At 44.6% G+C, this 25,461-nt stretch overlaps 1 long non-coding RNA gene across 1 annotated transcript in view; it reads left to right on the top strand.

The window, feature by feature from the left end:
• The window catches only part of LOC147702359 (uncharacterized), a 442,076-nt gene that overhangs the window by 140,048 nt on the left and 276,567 nt on the right, over nucleotides 1–25,461 (top strand). The window lies entirely within an intron of this gene.

The raw sequence follows: 25,461 nt of genomic DNA, 5'->3' as shown, positions 1-25,461 counted from the left end.
AAATCTATTTTGCTTATGCTTTAGAGGGAGCATTTTAAGGTCCAGCCCATCAGACAGCACAAGGTCTGATTGTAAAAGACCGATTGCCAGCTTACTGTAGGCTTACAGTCCTCGCGTTGCTTTCCATTGGTTGGTTTTACTGGTATTCTCGTGTGCTTACTTTTTATTCAGTTGCTTGCCTTCCTCTTCTTGCGTTTGTCCCTGCCCTGGATCAAAGCCTCTTTATACTCCTTTTGATTGGCTGACTTGCATCTGTTATTTTTACCCAAAGGGCTGTTTTATACTCTTCTTAAGAATGGCAGACACCATGAAGTTAGAACTAAGTTCTCTATTCCAAATACTGGAGATAAACACAAAGCAGTCCTTGCAACACAGTCTAATCCTAGCAACGTATCTAGAACCAGCACTTGACATTCCAATAAGGAACCCCCTCATGACGTAGTCATCATTCCTTATCTACATAGATAGTACACACAACGCAATCCTTCCTCTGCGCAGGTTTAAGGAAGTCCTTTTTGTATTCAGCTCTCCATGAGATGGCTTATGCTCTCTAGTGCTCTCCATCATGTGCTGCTTTGCACCTCAAGTAAGCCCCCCCCCTTTCTTAAACAATGTTGCACGGCACCCATCAACGCTTGCATGTAAAAGTTCAGCAAGAGGGACATTTTTGCTGAGATATTGCTAAATAATAACTTTCAAGGGGTGTTTTTGTTTTATCTCCTGCTTTTGCACACAGAGTCTAATATGGTACTGGAGAAGGGCTATCTGCTGTTCTCACTTAGCTGGCATTTGAAGTAGAAGGTGTCCTTACCATGATACTTCTTCTGGAGGCCCATGAGTCTGCTTCCTGGGCTACTGCAAAGGAGTAAATGGCTGAATCCTGCAAAATGTAAATTATGCCTTGGCAGGGATTTCCCTTTACATTCTGACAAGTTGTTGTTCTTTTTGTAATTCTGTTTAGAGTTTCCTCCGTGAAAAGTGTTTGAAAAAGAAACCATTCCATTTATAAAAATTGACAACATTGAATTTAATATGCAATATTGAGCTACTGTTGGATATTCGTTTCTTGCTCTCAGTATTTCGAAATGTTTTATGTTTTATTTTTTCGTTTGTCGTTAGAAATCTGCTTATTAAAGTTTTATCATGAAGTAAAACAAGACCTGGTTCCAAGGTCAAATCCACAATGCTTAGACCTAGAATATGGTATTCAGCACAACAAGCATGGTAGTTGGAATGGGCTAGAGACAGCTGGTGTGGAACACATTACTAGTATGGAAGTAGGGGTAATGGGTTGGTGTACATGTCCAAGAACAATTGACAACAAAACAAGGACAGAAACAAGTACCAGATCATAATACGCTCTCGGGATGGGCACGCCCACATTACTTAATCTGAGTGGTCTGAATCGGAATAAGCAGGGGATGTAGGGTTTTAAGATTAGGTGGGATTAAGCAGGTTTGCTCAATTCCGGAGTGACAGTCAATTAACAGCTGCCAGATAGCATGTCAGTGTGAGCCAGCTTGTGGGATAACGGCTCCATTGCCAGCACATGCCAGAGACATGTGAAACAAATTGCTATGGGAGTGGCCAGGGATGTCTTCCAGGCGTGGACTATTAGCTGTTTCTCATGGCCTAACATATGATTAATAAGCAGCCAGTCTGCATGTGTCAGTACCGCCAGTGTAAGGGGTAGTGAGCCTAACATGACATTGAGGTAAAACGTAGGGATTGGGAATCCTACTGGCATTTTATATGCCCAAGAACCGCCTTGCAGTGTTTGGTGATAGGTGACAAAGACCACCAAATGTGGTGGAAGTCGACTGGCGCCAATCCACGAAGCCAGCAAGTAACAGATGCCATGGGGAAGATTGTATGTAGACAAGTCGGGTGTAGTTCTATTGTATCATTATTTGATAAGCTGTTTGTTGTTGAGGAATACTTTTGTTTATCTTGGGAGTGCCGTGCAAGAGTTTTTCTCATAGTTTCTGCGAGATACACTCATAGGTGCTAGAGTTCCATTGCATTTGGTACGGGTGGGTGCAGGATGACATTGGGTGTTGAAGGACTCTGTAAGTCCTCTAAGGACGTGAAAGCATGTGTGGCTCCTTGTGCTTTGAGGGGGTGAAGGGTCCAGTGCGCCAGTTTGCAGTATTGTAGATGGGATGTTTGATGAACCTTAGCATCTAGTTTGCATTGCTCAAAGGGCTTGATGTTGCCACCTACAAAGAGGTTGAGGAAGAGGTGTGGCGCAGCAACCAGGGCGACTGACGCTGGACGCTGGACGCTGGGGATCACGGTTCAATCCCCATCACTGGCGGCAGGGGTCTGCCCAGCACCATGTGACTCTGGGCAATAGCTTGCTTAATCTTCCCGACGGCCCCCAGCACCGGGAAACCGACGGGTAGCTGTGCGCTTTACAAATGCAGGATTATTATTATTATTATTGACCAGATTCCCAACTGTGAAATGTCTGGGGTTGTAGGGCTGGTGTTAAGTCATGATTCTGAGCAATTGGCGTGTTGGGAGACAGGAAGGTAGTTTATCCCAGATCATAAAGAACTGTTCTGGTGGGAGTAGCAATATAGGTGCTTCTCGGCTGGGTGTGTTTTGGGATCCGGGCTAAGTCCCACAGAGGATGACAGATCACTGCACAGTCCATATAAAACCAGTGTTTGTCACGTTCGTGTACAACCCTTTAGAGATAAAGCGGAGGTGAGCCGCCCTGTAGTATTCAACTAAGTTAGGGCAGGCCAGTCCCACCCTATCCCGAGGAAGCATCAGCAAAGAATTGACCCTGGATCATTTATCTCCTCAGATGTGAGACTATCCCGTTGTAAGTGCATGATGGTGTCAGAGGGGATGGCTGTGGGCAAGGTTTGGAAAAAGTAGAGTATTCTGGGGCGGACATTAATTTTGATAATGCTAATTCGACCCAGCCATGGGATAAGTAGTGGCATCAAAAGGTCTTCTACGATGGACCGCTAGTAATCTGGCCAGTTGGCTTGTCTCCAATAACGCAATGTAGGAGTTATGCTAAGGCCTCTTTTACTTTCTTTAAACGATGCTTTACAGACAAAAACATTGGCAAAGCAACAGCTTGGCAATTAGATTATAAAGATGCAATCTATTTATTTTACCAATGCTTGTTGTAAGAGCAGGGGATGTACAGGCAAATGTTGATTTGCACCGACAGACCTCTGCAGTGGCTGCAATACTGAATAGAAATAAGAGACGCATGTTAGAGCTGAGATGTATCGATTGAGCTGTGTTTGTGTGATTTGAAATTCGGCAGCAACATGCTTTCCAATACTGAATATGAAGACATTTCCCAAATAAGAGCCAAGTTACATTAATGGGCACTTTCAGGTTTGTTTGTATGTCTGTCTTTGTGTTTTGGGACACAGGTTACTGATTAGTGGTCCTATGGTGCACTGGCAGCCCTGTGTCAGGGCCCCAGTGTTGCACAGCAAGTATTTCCTAAGGTCAGAGTTTAGGTGCATTGACAGATCTGCCTTGAGAACTCTGGCAATGAATTAGATAGGGGATGCTTCAAGCCACAACTGAAAGTCTCTGGTGGAGCTGTGCGGGTGCCTTGATCCAGCATCATTTGGAGACCTGCAGGCCAGTGATCAGACTCTAATGTACAGCAATCCGTGCATTGATGGAGCAGAAATAGTCTACTACGAAAAATATATAATAGTTTTATTGTCTACTCATTCTCAAACCTAACTTTTTGCAGGTCAAATTCCATTATTGTTTACGGGGCGGGAAACTAAATGCAAAACATGTGCGTCTCCCCACTAACTTGTGAGGCTGTGGGAGTTCCACAGCCTTTGCAGGTGAACCCACAAATTAGCCCTTGTAACCAGCTTTCTCATTTACTGGAGGAATTTCTATGTCCGCTTAGCCCCTTCACAGTGGCAAAATCCCTCCATTGCGGATTCTGTGATGTTGCCCTTGTAAATTCATATACCTGCCCTCAGAGCCATCAATACGTTTGAATATGTTTTTGAATAAAGAACAATCATTGTATATAGTACTTGGTGCCGCCGTCTTGTAGCCTTGCCAGTTAGAAGATAGCATTCATCTCAATAGCTCGCCTCTGTGGTGTAATGCACAACAATGGGTCTCTCTGCAGAATGTGATGAGGGGGCCACCAGACTCATCCCTATCTCACAGATATTGATTGGGCTGAATGGGATCCCTCTTGAGGGGTTGGGACCCCCAGGTGGGTTGGATCCCTCCCCTCATTTTTTGTCCCCTTATCTCACTCCTGACCCCTTTGCTGGCGCTGGAGCTGTTTTGAGATTGGGGATGCTGGCTAGTTACACAACTCACTAAAGACATAAAGTTGTGAAAAATCTAAATGCCACTGAAACAGTAAGTGTATTTAATGAGGGATTTCCGTGTAGTGTGGGGGAAGCGTGAAGAAATATGTGGCGTATAGGTTATTGTCTTGAAATGTGTGCTTGGGCCGTGGTTCTAACTTGTGCAAACATACCACATTATTTCACAGCACAGATTTTGTCAGGTAGAACCTGGCAGAATTTGAAAGGGAAAATTGTGCAATATACTGAGTTTTGCAGCTCATATCAGAGGAATACCTATTATTACCATGCTGTCCCTTTTTCTGAGGTGTATAACCCATAATGGGTAGGTAATAACACACTACAGCGGTATAGAATGGGTGGAGTATTACTTCCTCACATACGTGGTTCTTAGAACGAGCCCCATTGTGCTTCAATGTTCTTCTTTTTAATAATTGTAAAGTTTACTTTGTAAAAAAGTTTTGAAAAGGTGTTGAATTTACAGGTTAGTTGACATAAGCAGTTCTCTCTTTTCATTCTCTCCTGTAATCCAGAAAGAGTGTGACTCCAGCCTTTACTTTTGAGTCAAAGTAAAGAAAAGTAAACTCTGTGTTAAAAGTATGATCAGCACCTGATCAGAAGAGGATGTCTGACATTTGACTGCGTTGAAAAAATATAGCATGATGCAAGACAAACATGCAATGGCTACTTTATTTTTAATTTTCAAAGTGACCTCCTTCAAGGTTAACCATGGGTGCCGCAGCACCTCCCGCACGCCTAGTCCCAGCGCCACTGACCCCCAGGCTGTCCCCTTCGCCTGCCTCCATTTTATGCCAGGACAGGTAGAGTGGGCCTGGGGAGCAGCGGGCTGGGCATGCAGGCCCAGACAGGCAGCCCCACTGACGCCTCTGTGGTGGAAGGCAAAAAAAAGCCAAGAGGGGATTATTTTGTTAAAACGTGTTTGAAAGCAGGATCTGTGGCCAGTTTTTCACCCTTATTTACACAGGCTGTTCGTAGACGCACTGGGGGCTGTTTTGATTTGGTATTTGTTTCGGAGCCGAGCCAAGTTTTCAGTAGCTTTTACTTACCTGAGGCCTGGCCTGCAGCCAGCTCTGGGGATTTGAGATATTTCATGGACGGGGACTAGTTTGTGGTGCTGGGGGTGGGGTGGGGGACCAGAGATTGATTTGTAACTTGGTCTTTAAAAAGTACTAACTGCTAAGCGAGAGTGCACTATGGAAAAATGCATGTATACAGTTCAGATCTGGGAGCAGCACTGCGAGTGACATATTAAACATGACAGCAAAAGAGACACGAGCCTGCGATTCTGCGCAGAAACACTAGTTTACAGGAGCCCAGAATGAGATGTGAGAGCTCGGGACCGGAAGTTAGTATTTTATTTGAACTCCACAATGAAGAGTCGCAAGTGTGATGCGCCATAGAAGTCAATGGGGACAGTGATCCGTGCCAAGACATAGGCTGTGCTTCTACTTTAGAGGATGCAATTCAAATGAGCTATTACTTTTTTGCACCAGTTTCTTTAACCTAAACTTGGGGTGAGCCCCAATGGTGGTCGAGGGGGTAGAGTAAACATGCAGACCAACTGGGCGCTGGGGTCACACGAGCAGGCCTTGGGGTGGCAAAGTCGGCAGACTGTAGGGGCCTGATGTTTTATGTTTCTATCAAATTATATGCTGAAAGAAGAATTTAAAGATTTCTCTATCCAAACCTATCCTTCCACCCACTAGCCTGCACATCAAGGGAGAAGCCAGAAAATTAACATACCTCGCAATTGAGCAATCGCTCTGATCATATTGAGCACACAATGTAAACCCGACCCTCCTTAAGACAATTTATTTGATAGATTAATCCATCCAATATTTCTTTCTTATTTCTTTTCATGTTCCTTCATTCATTTCACCCTTAATTTATCCTCTCATTCTTTCTTTTCTCTTTCTATCTTTTGTCTTTCATCCTTACCTTTTCGTTCTTACATTTCTATCTCATGCTCTCTTTTTCTTTTTGTTTCTCTATTTTCCCCCCTACTTTCATAGTGTCTATTTATCCTTCACTGTGCCCGTCAGGCCATTCTCCACACCTCACCTGTCATGAATTCCCTAACAGTATTAATCATGAACATTCTGTCTGCAAACCTGCAGGCATAGGAAACCTGCAAACAAATAAATAATGTTGGAGTGGGTCTTAATTCACTAGCCTACTAGGCCCAGTGGTAGCCCCACTAAACCTGCTTAAGTGGGAGGTTCTCTGCACGATTGATTCCTATGATATTAATGAGCTGTGTGCAGAATCGTGGTCTAAGCAGGGACCCTGTCGTGCACATTATGTGCCTGCTTAGAGAAGCGGTCTATGTAAGATTTGGAATACGTGAACTGAAACAGTTGCAGCTCCTTGGTGATCCCAGCTGAATACTCAGGTGCCCACTGATTAGTGACACCCTGTGGTCCTACCTTGCTCCGCTCCTGCGCATTCATACGGAAACCCCATCCAGACAAGCGCACTACTGTGCCTGCTGCCAATGTGTGGCCATGTATACAACTTACAGTTTATCATTGGAAGCTCAGCAGGGCTTGCTCGGCGTTCCATCCTTCCACTGCCGTTAAAGAAAGCACCTTTGACCATACATGAAACAGGAAAAAAATCGGTGGAAATTATTTTTCCCATTGACTAACATTGAAGCAGGGACAAATTCAGGCGAGAGTTACCTAAAATAAAGCCATGAATCGAGTCTGTGGTGCCATAATTTGACTTGGTAATAATGAAACTATTTTCGCCCTGCACCAGACATCAGTCCCAGGCCTTCTCAAGTTGTCTTTGATGCGTAGCTGTGCCCTGGCTGACAGGCTCACGCGCCTGCTGCGCGCGTGCGTGGGTGGAGGCTCCGTTTTGGGCACTCTAGTGAGGTAGCATGAGCTCACAGCATATTTTTAGATCATTGCAAACTGTCGAGGACAAACCAGGAAATTCTGTGTTTTTGCAAGCGCAGCATGCACCAGACATGAGGGGGGACCCTGGCGTCCCACAGGCTAGAGGCATGGTGGACTGAGCGCCCACACATAAGCGCGCGCGGGTTGATTGGCGTAGGGCGCCTGTGAGTCAGTGCCGCGCGCACAGGCTCATCTCGATGCCACCCAGGTAACTGCATGTGGTACATGCTGCCCTGCTTTGTGTAACTGACAGGTGATAAATGTTATTTTTTCCAGCAGTGACACAGAAATGTGTACTCTTGCATTACAGCGTATTTCCAACATTAAATTGGGTCCTTCGTGTGTAATTAGAGGAATTTAAGACACTCCCGGGAGCTCTAATTTTAGCAGTAAGGTAGAGGGCCCTACCCGAATCAGATGAGCAGTGACGCGTTTAGACTTTTCCATTTCTGTGTCAACACCACGCACCTATTACGCATTTTCCGCAAGGCGACCGTAAAGAAAGCAATTTCTTTTCTGTCGTGTGCCCCTAACTTGTCAACATCAATGGCCACCCGAAAGGTCACCAATGTACCCAGGAGGGAGGAGACAGAGGAAGGTTGCTCTGAAGTGGTCCGCCCATCATCACACACTGTGGCATGCGGCGGAGCCTGGAGTCCGTTTGGACCACGTGTACTCCTGACTTCCGCCCCCAGAACTTGAATGGCGAAGAGGTAGTCGAAGCTGCTTACCCGGTAGCTGACAATGCTTTATCACCACCCTGTGTCATGCAGGTGTGGGAGAAGGCTTTCTCAGCGGAGTTCCTGATGAGCGCAAGCGTAGGCTAAACTTTATTTTGCCAAAATGGTGCATTTGCTCTAAGCTATTGATATATCTCAAGAGGGATGGAAATTAAGCTATAATCACATTGGGTCAAAGGAAAATATTGAGTTTACTTACTGTCAAATGTCCTAGCTGGGGACATTTGAAAGTGGTGGGGCGTAACATTGTCGTACTGCACTTTTATAATGCGGACAAATAACTGTCAGACAAACAGCCGCCTCCTGCCTCCTTCCATCTTGCTCCTGACTCCTGCCTCTCCTCTTGGTTAGTGTACCCCCTTCTCTGCCTCTTATTTTTCCTCACACTCCTGCCCTTGGAATGCTTGTGCCATCTGCCTTCCCTATGCCTGCTGCAACAGCGGCAGTGACAGCTCTCAGCCATCCCTTGACATCCACCTCTCGCTTGCTAGTCAAATGTTCAAGCTTGTACTGTTGTACAGGACATGCAAGGGTGTGAGTGATTGACTTTTAAGAGATAACTGTTGCCACCTGCAGCAGAGGACATCAGAGAGTGCACGCTTCTGTCTGTTGCCAGAACTACCCTTGTAAGAATGTGCAAACTCACCTCACCTCGGGTGGAACACGTACACCATGTTTTTAGATCACTAATCACGATACGTCAAGCATTGTGCTCCAAATCGTTTGTTGTCACTGACTTCTCACCCAAATTTCAGGCCGATGCAACACTTGGGTGCTTGTGCCAGCGGCTGCGGAGGTCCGTCTCCCACCCTCCTCCGATGAATCCTGGGGGTGGGGAGGAATGCTACAACTTTTGAACCCTCTGCCTTCTGGCCATAACTTGCAGCTGATCAAATGATTAGCGGCGAGCACCTAACTTAGAAGCAGACACACTATTGCGGAGATGACGAGGCGCTATACCCCAGAGCTGCCGACTTTGTAATTGAGGAAACAGGTTTCAGTCCTGACATCAGCTCAACATCCTGTGATTGTGAGTAAATCACTTTAATCTCTCCGTGTCTTTTTTACAAAATCTGACCTTGTGTAATGTAACTGGTGGTGTCGTGTTGACATAAACCCACCAATACCGGTCCATTGGCCGAGTTCGCGCTGTATAAAACGGAAAATATTTCTAAAAATAAATAAATATAAACCCTCGAACCTTATATTTCCATTCCCACTCTCATCCATCCCAAGACTCCCACCAGGGCCTATCACACCTATCACAAACTCAGCACTAGGCAAAACACTCGCTGAGCGCCACGGTACAGCCAGAATAGCACTGCCCCACACAGATACACATGAGTCTCTGCAAGCAAGCATGCCAATCTCCTGAGCATTCAACTGTTTCTTCAGCTTGCAATTAAAACACAGTTCATTCACTACGTTTTATGGCAGGAGTGGATGGCTTGGAACTGAGATACAACTAACTGGGCAGGCTACAGCTTTTGATTGAGTTGAATTTTGTGGATGATTCAGAAATATATTGAAAGTAAACTAAGAATTTCAACCTAGAGACAGAATGGAAGAGCCCTGCCAGTGCCAATGCCACAATAATAGATGAGAGTGAAAGGGCCAATCAGCGTGGAGGTGCCTTCTGTGAATTCTATACACACACCTTAGCAAGTGGACGTGAGGAGGGAAAAGGGAAGTATTTTGAGACCTCGGTGGATATCTGTCTCAATACTGGAATACCAACGTGTACAGTTGATGTGTGACCTTGTGTATGTTTACGTCCGTACATTCTTGTGAACGGAGCAGCTTGGGTACGGCACATATCTGTACTTTGTAGGTGAGGTTGACGAGCATTGAGAGAGCTCAGTGGATGTCTCGGTACGGAAAGACCGCAGTGTGCACACAGGTACAAACAGGTAGCTTTTGAGGGCTCTTTGGATGTTCAGTCCTCCTGGAATCCATGGCGTGTGGTCACTGGTCTGTTCGGTCAGTACACAGAGGTTCATTGTGTGAACCCGGGGATGTTTCAGTGGCTAGCTATGAGTTTGTATGGCGGATCAGTGCACAGGACAGGTGCTTTATGAAACCTCTGATTGTCTCAGTTATGGGATGTTTGTTGAAGCTCTGTGGTGTATATCACAGAGCTGGAGGACCGACCGAGGTGTAAAACAGCACAAGATAAATGTGTAATGTGAGACGTGTACGTGCCCCACTAGGGGAGTTTAGAAGCACACGGAGGGTCGAGATATTATATATGTGTATAGTGTATTACAATAGATCTAATAGCAGAAATGATGTAAACGGGTCAATTACACTGTAACATTACTTTGTGGGTACCCTTTCTTTGTTCTCTTGTATTGGATGTAACGACCCAATTGACCAGCTGAAAGGGCAGCGAAAGGGCAATATAATATTTATTTACCGTCAGACTCCGGACTGGCGAGCTGCGAGCACACGACGAAGGTCAGGGCGACTGGTGGTCACGCATCTTGTCTTCGTGACTCTCCACAGACTCTGCACTTTCACTTTCTTTACTTGAGTTGTTCTGGTGTTCTGGCCGGGTTTCACCACGCGCGGTGACGTTCCAGACAGCGTAGAAAATGGCCAATCACCTCGACATGGCTGGATAGCCATATGGTGATTGGCCATACAGTGCAGCCCCTCAGCAGAGCAGCAAACACCAACACACGGACACATCCTGCTGCAGCAGCCAATCCTGGCGCAGCGTTAAAGCAACACTGCGCCAGGATTGGGCTACGAGCAGGATACATTCTGCCCATTTATGAGACCGGGGCCCCGGGTCCCTGCCTGACTGTGCCCTGTGTCTCGAGAGGGGGGGGGAGGGAAGGTCTACTTTGCGCATGCGCGGGCCAGTCGAAGTTTTTACTACTCCTGGATCCCATATGCGCATTACTGATATACTGTCTCAGCTATTCTCACTCTGCCTGTGCGTGCGTTGCCTGTCACTCTCTCCACTGCAGCCCCGCCCCCCGGCCACGGCCCACTTCCTACGATGCCCGATTGTGTCAGGCTTGTCCCGGGGCTGGTAGCGCACAGTGCGCTCGGATATATTTTTTCATCAGCTGAGCTGAGCTGACAGCTGCAGACAGCACAGATCAAAACTCTTGGCTTTCAATGCAAGTGCGGTCGTCCATGGCTAGTGGGGCAACGCCCCAACGCCCCCAATGGACGGACGGACATACCACATATCAATATTGACATAATATATAAAGCATGCTGCAAACTGAAATGTCTCGAATAGCTTCAAATATAATAGCAGAACAATGGAATGTTGAGAGCTCTACTGAAGATAATGGAGCGCCCGGCAGTGGCGTAACACAGCCCCCCCCCGCTCCCGCAGTGCGGGGCGGGGGCCCGAGCTGCAGGGGGGGCCCTCAGCTCAGTACTCAGACCTGAGAGCTCCCGAGTTGATCCAGAAAGGGGGGCCCTCCATATACCTTGCAGGAAGGGCCGCCACAACTTTGGCGGCAGACCCGAGAGCAGAGGACGGCCCGGGACCAGGGTTCGATTCCCGGCGCGGCAGGTTTCTGGACCAGGGTCAGCGGACTCGATAATTCTCTCGCCTCGGTGCCCACTCTGATCAGCGATCACACTCGGCAACTCTGGGCATTAGCTTGCCTCGTCTTCACTAACGGCCCCACCAGACCGCCGGGGATGCCTAGTCTCACCCTGGAGATACCCATTAAGGGACCATCTCTCAGGGAAGCCAGGAAGGGTTTCGCAGCGGTCGAAGCGCCTTGGGACCCTACGGGTAAGTAGTGCGCTATATAAATGCCAATACATACATACATACATACATACGCAACTGGCGCACTGGTCAATAATTGCTGATAAAGACATTTTGCTTAATATTACAAGATGTGTCTTTATGCTTCTCCCTTTTTTATTTAGAGCATTCTACCTTAGTGGTTGGGATGTGCTAATATATTTGTAGTTCATCTACTTTGGGATATACCAGTCGTTAAAGGCCCTCTCCATTGCTATAGATCCTTGCCTGCAGCTCGGGCCTGTATCTCGGTTTCGGGGCCTTTAACAACTGATATAGCCCTCTGCAGCTAGCTTTGATGCTATATTATGGAACCTCGATTATCAAAGATGGGAATGGACACTTGTATCTACCATAACCATTGGTTATGTGTTGACAACCCTCATAGACGGTAAGGTGTTAAGCGTGCGGTTTATCTTTTATCCGCCCCTTCTCTTGCGTCATGGCATATTCATCGGGTTGACAAACGACGTGCTATATGCCAGCCTCACCCGAGGCAACCTCTGGAGAGGGTAGAAGTGTCCAGAGAAAATGAGAGTTGGAGTGCAGTGCCACCAAATAAACCAATTATACAAAACAATTTTTAAAAACAGTGTTGCACCGAAAAAACAAAATTTATTATAAAGATGCACACTGCAATTAAAAGGAAAAAATAATAGTATATTGGGCAATCGAGTTACATGAGTGCCATATAACTATTAGTAGGTCGACATGTTTCAGCTCTATTTGGCCCAACGGGTCTGTAGAGCTTTCGTCAGGACAAGACAAACAGACAGAAATGAATACTCACACAATTTGTGTAGTTTTCAAGTGGAAGTGTGAGAATATCACACTCAGATTCCTATATAGAGGAAACAAAATTAAACAGTGTATCATGGCATATAGCATGAGTAAGTAGGTCTTATTGTATAGACCACAACACATATGAGACAGCTACTAACCGATCTCAAATTAAACTATTGTAGGTACAGCTCTATTGGTACTGCATTTAACAAGAGGAAGGGAGACAGAAAGCAAAAAAACGGACAGCTCAACTGAGACAGAAGATGGAGTTTGATTGTATATGTTTCATGTGAGAGCACAATTGGAGAGGAATACTGGGTTATTCTGTCATAGTATATAGCGTTCACATCAAGGTTTTGCTAATCATGGAGCATGCTGACGTTGGTTACAGTATTAATAGAAATAACAATACGTGGGTTCGCGTATAGAGAACCGTCAGCACAGTATAAATGCGCAAGCGGTGGAACAGCGTTGTGTCTACATGAGTTAGCAGCGTGTGGGTTGATACCAGAGTAGCAATGGACGCAAATATATACTGGGCGTATGTGAGGTTACGCAATGCGACAAATCGTGATTCTATTTAGAATACTGTTACACGGCGTAATGCCGAACCTGTACATAAAGGAATGCCTTCAATTGCAGGAAATAACCGCATGTGGATAGATGCGAGAATAGCATTGGGCGCAAACTAAATAATAGGCGCATGAAAAGTTACGCGTTGCAACGGATCGTGATTCCTAATAAAGTTCTGCTACACAGCGTAATGTCGAACATGAATATTGAGAAATACCTTCTATTGTAGGAAATCTCACCACATCAGGAGCCAAGAGTCGCCTCACGCAGGGCGCTTGCTATAGTAACGAGAGTAAGACGTAGCCGTTTACAGGTTATAAACAAAGACGCTGTCACTTACTTTGTTTGAAGAGACTACCAAGCGCCATTCTTACCCTCGTGTTGGTCGTGATAATCGCTTGTGCTGACTCTGCCCCCGGAAAGTGGGAGGGCATTTCCTTGTTTGTCTTTATAGGAATAGAAATGAACGAAAGACTATGGTGTTAAATGGCTGTTAGAGAGGTAGTGCAACATTATTGAGAATCCAGGTAAATGCTATGGCAGGAAACAGTAATTAAGAAACCACGAGTTAGGCATACCTTGATGTATATAATTTGCGGGATAGGTATGATCACAGGGGACATGACACTTCACAGATGGTGTCTAATTGTATTGAAATACACTAGTATTGCTCAACTGGGCCAGTATTGTGAGTCATATTGGACAAAAGATATTTTGAAAATCAGAAAGCAATTCTATAACTGAGAACCAGGGAATTTAGTAAAACTGGTGCCATGGAATGTTGTCGTTCATCCCTAGTATATGGGTTCTCAATCGATTGACCCATCGCTGTTCCCTTTCAAACAGTATACGTTCTGCATTGTTGTTCTTATCTTGGAGTATTTCCAAGATTGTCCATCTAAGGTCATCACATGAATGGCCAGCTTCCACGAAATGTGTGCAGAGTTTGGTGGTACTTTTCTTAAGTCGTATATTACTCCTGTGCTCTCCTATACGGATCTTCACTTTGCGGCAGGTCATCCCTACGTATTGTTGTTGACAAGGACAGGTAATGAGGTACACAACATGGGTGGAGTTGCAGTTAGTGTGCTGTCTCTGTGTCCATTTCAAGTTGTCTGTGAGTTGTAGGGTTTTTGTAGGGTTTGTGAATTTACACACTCCACAAGTGCCACATGGAAAATGACCAGTTACTGGGGTCATGTTGATGTTTCTAGTGGTGGTTGTAATTGGTTTTTTCCTCGGGCGTGTGTGAACTAACACATCTCTGAGGTTTTTAGTCCTTCGGTTGGCAAATCTGGGTTTTGGCCAGTCATAGGACCCTGAGGTGATTATTTGCCAATGTTTTCTTATGAGTTTCTGTACTTGGTACGTGGCTGGACAGAAAGTAGTTACACATGTAACAAGATCTTTGACTGGTTCCTTTTGGTGACTTTGAAGTAGACATTCCCTGGGTTGGTTCTTTGCTCTTTTTTTTGCACTTTGCTATTGTCTGTGGAGTGTAATTTCGTGCTCGTAGTTTTTTGCTCAGAAGTGAAGCCTGTTGTTTGTAATCACTTTCTTTGCTGCAATTTCGTTTGTGTCGAAGAAATTGGCTATAAGGGAGATTGTCTCTGAGCGGTTGAGGATGGAAGCTGAAGTATGATAGTAAACTGTTCTTAGCCGTAGCTTTAGTGTAGGTCTTAGTCTCTAATTTTCCATTCTCAGAGAAGATGGTCAGGTCTAAAAAGTCTATACTTTCCTTGTTGGCGTTGTAGGTGAACTTTAGCCATTGATCTTTGCCATTCAGCCAGTCCATGAATGTAGCTAGGCAGTTTTTAGTATCCCAGATTAACAGGATGTCATCGATGTAACGTTTCCAGTATAGTATACTGGAAACGTAGGGATTATCATCGTGAAGGACAAATTTCTGTTCAAACTGACTCACATACAAACCTGCTACAGAGGGAGCGAATGCACTGCCCATGGAAGTCCCATGGCACTGTAAAAAGAGTTGGCCATTGTATTCAAAATAATTTTCTTTCAATGCCAGTCGACAGCACTCAAGGATAAAATGGCGTGGAGTTTGGTGGGGCCATTCTGCAGAAAATAGTAGGTCTTCCAGCATTTTCATAGTGTCGTCTTGTGGCAGACTCGTATAAAGCGATTCGACATCTAATCCTACTAGGATCATGGTGTTCGGGTTGAATGCCTTATCGGCTATTTGGATGAGGAGGTCACGGGTGTCCTTTAGGTAGGTCGGAGTGGTTTGTACTAGCGGTTTTAGGTACTCATCAGCAAATTTTGAGAGAGGTTCTAAAAGTGAACCTATACCCGAAACAATCGTGCGTCCCGGTGGAGGGGACTTGTTTTTGTGGGTTTTTGGTAGAGAATAGAAAAAGGGGACTTTTGGTGTTCTAGGTGTCAGAAAATCTGCTTCTTTTTTGGAAATCCATCCATGCACTTCTGCCTCATGAGTCATTATGGCAATGGTGTTGGTCAGTCTTTCCGTAGGGTCAGAATCAAGTTTCCTGTAGAATTTTACATCTGATAATAATGTGAGGCATTGTTGATCATATCCTTCTTTGGTGAGGATGACGATGCCACCGCCCTTGTCTGCGGGCTTAATGACTATGTTAGTAGAAGGGTAAAAGTGCCTTCAAGGGATTTTATTTAATCTATATTTGTTGATTAAAGTTATTCCGAAAAGGACCAATTGATCGTCCTTGAAGTGAATTAATCAAAAGTAATCAATTTGTATTGTCAACATATAACAGTACATCTCATCCCCCTTTTTTGTTTTACTCAATGTGTTTTGGGATAGGTGTTTTTTAGGTTCTGTTGAGTCACCTAGTAATTTACTTATGTGTGTACCCACAGTCCTAAATCTTATTTGTTTATTTATCTGTATATGAAGCTGATTTCCTTTAATGAACTATTTGATAAAAATACTTTTTTCGTATACACCTTGTGTCTTTGTTTATATGTTATATGTTGACAATACAAATTGATTACTTTTGATTAATTCACTTCAAGGACGATCGATTGGTCCTTTTCGGAATAACTTTAATCAACAAATATAGATTAAATAAAATCCCTTGAAGGCACTTTTACCCTTCTACTTTCATTACCCAAGCCCTCAAGGGTATTCCGGGTTGCTCACTTCCTTGACAATTAATGACTATGTTGTCATTATCTCTCAATTCCTCTAGAGCGTGTCTCTCTTTGTTGTTGAGGTTTTGAAAAGTTGTCTTCTTATCCAGGTTGTCGATTCCTTTGAGGATGGCCTTTTCAAAGGTTAGTATCTCTACGGGTACCGCATTAGTAGGTGGTAGGAATTTTGATTTTCTCCTAAGTGTTGTGTCACCATCTTTTCTTTGGATAGGGGACCCGTCAAAAAAGGCTTTGAGTTTTAATGTTCTGCAAAACTCGGACAATTCGCACTTTAGTTTGAAAGGATCCATGGTGGAGTAGGGACAAACCCGAGACCTTTATTTAGGATGTTTGTCTGTTCTTTTGTCAAGACAACATCGCTTAGGTTCACGATTAGTGACTCTTCTTGTTCCCATCCGATTGTGCCGATGACATGCCCCGAGTTTGGACATTGGGCTGGCGATCCTGCCAGGTTAGATTTTTCTTTTTGCCTCGTGGTTGATTTTGGCCTCTTCCTAAAAAAGGCTGCTGTGGTTGGTGGGAGTGATTTGTGTTGGGCAGCATATGATTGCCCATATGTTGCTTATGGAAGCCAGGCTAATTCTGGAGCTCAAACTTTGTCTAAGTTGTTAGAGCGGAGAGAGAAATGGGCAGCCAGCATTAGCCTGACTGCCTTTCAAAGGAACCAAACAGCCAGATGACAAATGATGGCCATGTCTGAACTGGGGTGGCTTGGTGAGCAAAATAACGATGGATTAAACCCAGATCTGTGACTGGGGGTGAATGTTTTGCCATTGTGCAACATTCTGTCCATCATCTTGTGTGTTTTGCACTTTGTTAGGATGCATCGGAACGCCCTCCCAATCCACATCTTCAACGGCAACTAGATCCCCTTCCCATCGCTGTCATAGGTTTTCAAGTTATCCGAAATCTTATTATTATTTTATACATGGAGGAGAGCACCCATCCTCTCCACAGGCTCTGTAATACATGGCACTCGAGCCGAGCAAAATCCGATATGGTTCCCATTCAATAGCTTCTGCAAGCATGGCATGCTTGAGTTGGTTATATTTATAGTTATTTGTGCGTGAAAGCCTGGATTCCTACTGCAGCCAAAACTTAGTGTTGGGATTTCTGGACCCGAATTTGAAGAAAATCATAAGTATGCTCAGTATATTTAGCTATGTTTGTCTGTCCAAAATATCATACATCAAAGTAAGGGCCTGATTACAAGTATAGGTGTTATTTATCACATCTGGTAAATAACAATACCACGGGGTTCATTGTTTACCAGGTGCGATGAATAGCACATCTTCCGATTTTCCGTGGAATACCATGCAGATTTTAGACTGCATTGTACGGTAAATACCGTAGGCTTTTTCCTGCTAAATTACGGCAGGTTTGACCTGCCAAAATGCAACGAATGTTGAGGTATTTAACACGTGATATTCACTGGATATGTTAACCCTTTCCTTGCTGCCGTCGGCCATTGGCCGAGGACAGCACTACCTCCCCAGTGGTGCCGTCGGCCAATGGCCGACGAGTCCCCGCCCGCGCACGAACACGCCCGCACCGCGGCTGAATTACCGCCGCGGTTAACGGGTTAAAGACCCCCAAACACTTAATTCTAACCCATAAACAGGGGTTAACTCATGGGTCGGAAGTTAACGAGCAGCTTGTAATCAGGGCCTCATAGTCTTAATTCAGTTGAGGGTTGGCTGTCCTAGCTCTGCTTGAACCTCAATCTAACAAAGACTGATACTTCATTACTGAACATCAGTCCATCAATCCAGCTGTTGCAGTAGCAGCTTGGATGCGAAGAACAGACTTCTATCCTGGCCATTCATGCACATTCACTTGGCTTTACTATGGAGTTCGGAACCCTTCTGGGGAATAGATCTGCAGGTTAAGGTCATTATAAAGTTAGGCAAGGACAGGGTTTTGCTTCTTTCGTAGCGGCTGACGGCGCTGGTTGGTCTTCTAAAAACCTCTTTTCCGACTTAGAAGGCCCTACTGCACCTGAGCTGGTTGTTGGGGCAGGAATACTTGACCACTTCGGTCCTATTATCGGAAGGCTTCCCTGGCCCACACGGGTACCAGACATACGTGTGCGACTGCAAGTTCAGTCTTCAACGGTGCGCATCTGGAGCCCAACATACCTCAAAGGGAAAGTAAAGGTTTGTGGTAGCTCGAGGAACATTTCCGCACAGACATCCAAAGTCCTTAGGATTTAGAAAGAGTCAAGGATGATTACTCTCTTTTCTTTAGCTAATCGACCACACTAAGTATACAGGAACATTTTGCTGTCTTTTTATGAACATCCAAATGTATTGTGTGTTTTTTGGGAGGACTTTGTTAATTTTCCTACCATGATATCTTGTCAGCTGCCTCGGTTTCTGCCCATGTGGGGGGATTAAACAGATTGATTTATATGACTATCTGCACTTTTTACTGCCTGTTTTAGTAGCTTTCTAACACGAGCACTATGATCCGTTTGGCTATCTGCTCTTAAAGCTATTACCATTTAAAAAATCCAAGAAAGGGGGAGGGCTCTGTCTTGGAAGCAAAAGCATGCCAGAAGAGCATTCCCCTTGACAGGGCAACAAGGTCTCATAGCAATGGGCCCTCCATGGGGTACGGGTTGATGAGTTTCACCCTAGCTCTTCAGATTCGTTGGAATCTCAATCTCCGCGTGCCTTGCACATGTTCTACATTACAGGCGGGAGATAGCCAACCATTTATTGACGTTAAATTCCTGACATCCCGACTGACTGTTGAATGGGCCTCGCCAAGACAGTTCTAAATGAGCTGTGTCTGTCTCACTAGAGCTAGGTTTGGGTAAATTACCTCTGACAGACTCGCATTCCACTCATCCCCTTCGCCCAGTACTCGCTGGGATAGGCTCATCCCTTCGTATACGTAGAGCTTTTAATATCTCATCTAAAGAGGTCCACCGCTGCTCAAGTTATTAAGTCGTTGTCCATGGAGTGGAAACAGATGGAATCGACTGTCTGTCACAAGACTGTGGAAAGAGCCCATAATTGTGGCTGGCCTAGTTGGTCATAATGGGTCTGCCAAGGTGATCTTTGGAAGACGGAGGAGCGAAGAGTACAATTTTCAGCCTGGACCTCTGACGTCGGGCAAGTGGAACAATAAGTTCAAGTTGGTATCTTTCACCTGCGATTTCATGTGTATCCATACTGTGGTTTTAAATGTCTATATGCACATAGTAATCCGAGTTCCGGACAAAATAGGTGTAAATAAGTGTTTATTATAATCTTATTGTAGTTTCCACGAAGACCATTTTTTCCTAAAGGTAACAAAACACAGTTTTTTTTTACACAAATACATTGCCATCTAAACCCTTGTCCTCTCTTATCACCTCTGTGAACCCAGATACAAATTTAACAGCAGAAATAGTAGACCAGACCGGGTTCGATATTCGGTGAAATTTGCTTCCTTAACATGGTTTTCAGTTGATTTTCCGACACATAGACTAATGTGCACTTGCACTGAGCAGTGTCATAGTTCCGGGTTAGTTAAACACTGATAACATGGCAAACATTGCTGGCACATGGGCCTCATCTGGGCTCGAGTCGGGGGTACATGCAGGTACACGGCGTCCCTCCACTCTTTTCACAGGGTGGACGCCGTCCCCCCTGCCAAGAAGCTGGGCACCACAGAAATAAGCTGAACGTGTACCAGTGTAATTTTCAGACACCTGGACACGTTCAGCACGTGACGTCATAACATGTCCTGGTGTAATTTTCAAACACCGGGACACATTCAGCACGTGACGTCATGAGGTAATTTGCATATTGTCAGTCCCCCCACTTTTTTTATAGGACTTGTGCCCTGGGTCTCATACACTCTGTAGCTAGAGTATCCTGTCCAATTTGGAGATATTAATTCAACTGAATGCTAGAGACCATGCTTTTGCATGCAATTGCTGTGGCATTCATCAGTATTTTTCTACTGCTGATTTATCTCCACGTCAGGCATTATGTATGTTGTAGCTGCCCCCTCCATTTTGAGCTTGTGCTCTGGTTCCTTAAGAAAGTCTTACAGTTTCTTGGATCTCAGAAATCTGTAATGTGACTTCCTTGGCGTTCTGAGAAGCATCTATGAAAGCAGGTCAGCCTACCCCCTCCTTTTTTTTTCTACAAATGTCTTCACAGCTCTTGAAGTCAAGCACTAGACTCCTGTTAAAGCGGATGTTTTTCTGTATTTCTAAATTACTTTTCACTATTGAACCTCACTTGGGACTCTTTTGTGTCCATCTTTACTGCGTTGTCCAATGGGCCACTTTATTATCATTTATCAGCCAGGATCATCCTCACTCTTCCAGTCTCTGGAATTGAATCCTCCCTTTGTTCCTGGGTTCCTGGCTTTTAATTTGGATATAGGCTCACTTCCAAGGTTCTCATCACCAGCCTTTCTCCTTAGGTTCCATATCTCTTCTGGGAGGGCTATTCATTTGGTTTTACATATCTTTCATCTTCTAGTGCTACCAGATGGTTCTATTGTTCCTGATTACGACTTGATCTGTATTCCACATTTAGAAGGTTATAGGGGTTTGGAGGACATGTCCTTACCAGGAGTAAGCAAGACTCTCACCTTGCAAAACGCACAGGAAGTGCTGATTGACCATCACTGGAACCTCTGCTGGCAGCAAACTATTGGCAGTGACTCATCCCGCACAGTCAAGGAAAATGATCAGTGTTGCCCCCATGCAAGCAGTAAAATCCATGCAAATCAGGACCATTGACATTTTGTTTCGAAGAAACAACTCCTGACGTTGGGGGATTTCGTTCTGCAAAACAAAAATCATGCCAGCTAGTTGCCAGAATCTTGCCGACCTGCCAGCCAAAATAATTTCCACCTCACCAATGCAAGCTTTTTTCCCAGGGATCTGTTAGTGTGATGGACACTCCCTTGCAGGAGTGGCGGGGAGCAAATGGCGAGCTTTGCTAACTTAAATTGACCCGTTTTTTCTTTGTTAAGGGTGCTACTCTGGACTCTTCGCCAATTACTCCTCTCATGAGCCCCACAACTAGCTTCAAGGTATGCTACTTTTGGGCAAATAGGGTCTGCCTTTTCTGAATTGTTCACTGCGTCTACCTGGAGGTTGTCTGAAATATGAACTTTAGCCTCTTGATGTAGAGACTTGTCACACCCCTAAGCTGATCCTTCCTATCTTCACTTCCGATCATGTGTGTATCACATTGAGTGCATAATGGGACAAACTAGTATGCATGGGCGATAATGGGTATCAGCCAAAAATAATCTCTAGCAGATTAATGTGCCTATAAGAAAAACCGAGGTCGAATGTTTCAAGAAGAATGCTCTGCTATAAATGAAATGGTCAACAGACTAATGTACTAGAGAGGAAATACTCATACCCTTATTGTGCCATGGAGAAAATGCCGTTGTTAACATGAGGGTGACACATGTTCCTTTATTTATGACCTGAGAGCCTCTTATGCATATAAATATTTAGGTTGTGGTTTAGTGTCTACCCAGTCTCGTGAGCTCTGGACTAGGCTGGGGAGGTGGATGGGTCTCCATTTGGTGTTAGCTGATAGTGCAGTGTCCGTTGGACCAGCTCATTTTATGACAACATTCTGGGAGGATTTATGGAGTATTCACAAGTAGGAGTCAGGTCCTAAAATAGGACTGAATTAATTCTACACCATTGATAGCCACAAAACACGGTTGCTTGTTTGAGGCCTGTCGCGATCACCCAAGAAAATTAACAGAATGAAGGATTAGTGCCCCCCTAGTTATGGCGAATGATGGTTGCGACTGAAGAACTCTAGAGGGCGTTCCATTCTCTAGAGGTCAGGCTCTAGCTTGCTCGAAGTAGACATTTCTGCTGATCTTTTCAGCGCTCTGAAGTAACTGAAAGCGAACAAGTAGCCCTTCATAAAACTTTTTTTTTAAAACGGGAGTCCATAAATCGCGTGGTTTGGTTTCAAGGTCTCGCGGGAATATGGAATCGCAGCTCCCGTGATGGCATGTAACCAACTAAGGAGGTTTGTAAAGATACCTAGCCAGTGGGTGTACTGGTCTGTGGCTGGTGGGCAGTCCCTCGACTTAAATAAAATACTTCTGCTGTGCAGGTGGATTTGTCAAGATTCTTATTTTGCACGTTCCCCAGGAAATAAAAACCTCAAGATCCCTCAAACATGTCTCGTTTTGTGTTCCTAAAGCTTGAACAAAATTCCTCACAACTGCTACATTTAAGCAAAAGAATTATTTAAGCAAAAGAATTCAGAGGGAAAAAAAGTTAATCTCCTTCCAGGATTATAGAAGCATGCAGCGTCTTGTCAGGGGTAGAACTGCAGTTCACGGTTAAATGTGCTAAAATAAGTTAAATAAACTCTCTTGAAGAAGAACGTGGTAGGCTAGACATAGCGGAGTAGCTGCAGGGTGGGAACTAAAACAGAGCTGGGGACGAGTTGACCAAAGTTCGGGTTTGGCCACAAACAGTATTTTCTGGCCGAACTGAGATAACGGCTTCTGTGGGAAGGAACCAGCACCTCTGCTATTACCTGTCATATTTTGCCAGAGAAAACCTAGAGAACAGTACACATGGAAAAGTTCTTGATATGCACGGGAATCTGTGAAAATAATAGGCATATATCGACACTCATTCTGGGCTCAAAAATTTATAAAGCTGTAATATTGCACACAAAAACCACATACCACTGCGGTATTTGTTCTTGCTGTTTTTTTTTACTACATCAGTTTACTGCGGCACTGGTAAAGAGCCCCCAGGTCGAGTGCATGGTGTATTTCAGACAGAACAATGAAAGATATGATGGAATTGGGTGTAATTATGTCCAGGCTGCAATCTGTATTTGTTTTATTTATTAATTTGCTTCTTATATAGTGCACTTATGACCTTATTCAAGGGCGCCTAGGCTCAACATATTTATACAAAGAGATTGGAGCGAGCAGATAACTTTTTTCAGGTGTCTAGTTATGCACATCTTGATTGCTCAATAACGGGTCCATGCAAGGCATTAGTTGATAAAGGATCGATTGACAGAGACAATGCTATATACACACTGGCTCCCCTCAATAGCTTTTTCGGATCCATTTAGATTTCCAATTCGAGGATGTGTTTTCTAACACCTGGAAGTATCAATAACTCACGTATTGAAACTTTTGGGTGTGGGAATGCTGGCCTATACCATGTATGGAGCAAACACAAGGAGATGATGGCCGGATTACTGAAACGTTTCAGACACTCATCCCCAGTCACTATTAGATGTGGGTTGAATCCATCATTGTTCTTTAGCTCATTTCGCCACCCCAGTTCCGACCCAGCCATATGCAAATCATTTTTGACCCTGCTCCTCATGGGAAAAGTCCAGCCCGAACTGCCAAGCCAGGTCTTCCCTGCACCGGAAACAAGCATCCTGGGACCGTTTTTGGGGTAACACCCCTCATCAGCCAGGCTAGTTTGAATCCAGTTGCAAAGTGAGCAAGGGACCCTTGTCTTGGCATACCCTGCCAACTTAGGGTGCACAAAGCAAACACAAGGAGATGATGGACAGAGTGCCCTATGTTGGCAGTTTTGTAGGCAGTTTTATTGCTGGGCTATCAATAATACCTTTATCAAACAAACTATAAGTATGTTTTGTTCAGGGTCACTGACTAATAGTTTTGGCTAAAACCCCTCATGGGGATCCTCACTTAGCAAGATTATTGGCCTTTGAATAGCACCATAACCTGTGGTACACAGTCATGTTTCTACCAGAAATGTGCTGTTGACAAATCGGTGGACTTTTAAAGGTCTAACTCTCTTTCACTGAAGCATAAATTGCACTGATAACCATCATCTTATTACTAGCGCTGTTGGCTTAATGTCTAGGCAGTATAACCATGCATAGTTCAAAATGCCACTGAATAGTGGATGCTTTCAATACACACAAACTGTTAACACAGCATCAATGATTTGCTACCCCTTGATGCTTAGTAAGACCATTTTGATTATGAATCCTCAGACCAGTGGAATGTTTTGCATGTTATTGGCTTGGTCAAATAAATAAAATTGTTGGTTGTGATACTGATATTGGACCTACAAAGAAAGTATAATGCAAAAAATGAATTACACATTCATTTTTAAGACTGTGCATTCCCCTTTAATGTATTGTTTTGCAATTATGACCCAAGAGATACATAGTTGTCCAGAACCCCTTCCATTGCATACTCCCAGGATCACAGCATGAGTATCCATAATCCTTCTAAAATGATGTATTCAATAAGCAAATAGGAGTGGGTTCAATGCTGGTGATGGGATGTTCCATCTGGAGCTTCATAACAGTGACTTTGTAAATCAAGAACTCTCAACCCCTTTCCCTAGGGTCTAATGAATATGTTGAACTGAACAATCCATTGGTATGCTATGAATTATATTTACCCAAGCCACCCTTGTCTTCAGTTCACCGAAGAGGACATGGGATGGTTTTGAGAAGGGGCTGTACGTTGGTGGATAACTAATAAAGTAGTTTGGTATGTATGCATAGAAGGAGAGGGTTAGAAACAAATCTGTGAGAGAGTTGAATACCTACAGATTCAGAGTGGGGGGGCATAGGATAACCCTGTGAGCTTAAAGGACAATGCCTTTTGTGAGCCACCAAGTCTCAGAAATAAGATGTTAAGTGGTTTTGCTGTGGCTGACAACAGGGGCCTTTCAATTATTTGGTGGCAAGAGCAATATTGAATGCCTCTGTGTGTGGCAAGAGAGGATGAATTGTTTTACTTTTGGCAAAAGAAGCAACATCAGCTGAGAGTGTGAGCAAGTTTGGAGACTCCTTTAGTCTACCTTTGAGGTGCTATTGTGTGGGGCTGGACAGAGCCATCAAATTGTTTCACAGTCCTTTGTTTATGCTTTAACGGTCCCTCAGTCTTGACTCAGAACTCCAGAGTTTGTTTGGACAGCTCTATAGTCTGGATTCAGAGATCAATCAATCAATCAATCAATCAATCAATCAATCATATCATTTGTAAAGCGCACTACTCACCTGTGACAGTCTCAAGGCGCTGGGGTGGGGAATGCTGCTACTGCTCGAAAAGCCAGGTCAGGTTGCTCCTCGTAAGCGGGGGACTGTGGCATGGGCAAGGTCGGCGGAGCGGAGCTGGCGGGTGGGGGTGTAGAAGCTGAGTCGTATGTTGAGGTAATTTGGTCCGGT

Source organism: Lissotriton vulgaris, chromosome 7 (genome assembly GCF_964263255.1).
Source record: "Lissotriton vulgaris chromosome 7, aLisVul1.2, whole genome shotgun sequence".
Lineage (NCBI taxonomy): Eukaryota > Metazoa > Chordata > Amphibia > Caudata > Salamandridae > Lissotriton > Lissotriton vulgaris.
Note: the sequence above shows the minus strand (reverse complement) of the source record. Positions and strands in the feature narration are given on the sequence as shown.